Below are 692 nucleotides of genomic sequence, written 5' to 3' on the forward strand. Positions count from 1 at the left end.
CATGCCCATAATGGGAGAACTGAAGAACACTACTATATTTGACGTTTCTTCTCTGCTTTTCTTCATCCTCTCTACTTATTTCTCTGTTTATATCTAGTCGTAAACAATCACCTCTAACGTTACATAGAGATGGAAAGGTAAGTTAGAAGGTTGAAGGTGATTCCTATAAGGCTATTTTCTGGACCCAAGATATGATTGTTGGTCCTTAGAGATATATCACTTCCCATTTCAAAAATGTAGCTCCCCAACGTCCAAATGCAACATAAATTGCTACACTGGATAGCGAGGGGAACATTTAGCTAGCTTCATATAAATTTTCCTCCTTTTTTCAACACACGAAAATAGATATCTTGAACCAACCATATTCAATTTTTACACATGACTGATCTTCAATTTACAATAATATTCCTCTAAATTAACCAAAGTCATCATTTCCCTCTAAATTGTGGAAAGGAAAAAAAAATTCCCAAAGAAATTTTTTTCTTGGATGAGATTTTTGTTTTGTATGACGACAGATTTTGTCCCTTCATTCATTTTCTGGTGGAAAATCTTTTCTTAAAACATTTCATTCTTTCCACCATTTAGAAAGAAATAACATGATTTTTGTTAATTTGGAGGGATATTATCATAAATTGAAGACCCTGCCAAGTAAAAAATGAATAGTGTTGGTTCAAGTTATCTGTTTTTGGTGT

At 32.9% G+C, this 692-nt stretch overlaps 1 non-coding gene across 1 annotated transcript; it reads right to left on the minus strand.

Moving 5' to 3' along the window:
• Window positions 1–232: 232 nt before the first annotated feature.
• On the minus strand, window positions 233–359 carry LOC143889082 (small nucleolar RNA snoR136). The gene has a single exon (XR_013254703.1). It is a non-coding gene; the product is annotated as a small nucleolar RNA snoR136 (small nucleolar RNA).
• Between the last annotated feature and the right edge of the window lie 333 nt (window positions 360–692).

The sequence above is a fragment of the Tasmannia lanceolata genome, unplaced genomic scaffold (assembly GCF_043159265.1).
Source record: "Tasmannia lanceolata isolate RefF3 unplaced genomic scaffold, GAP_Taslan_0.1 ptg000012l, whole genome shotgun sequence".
NCBI classification, from domain to species: domain Eukaryota; kingdom Viridiplantae; phylum Streptophyta; class Magnoliopsida; order Canellales; family Winteraceae; genus Tasmannia; species Tasmannia lanceolata.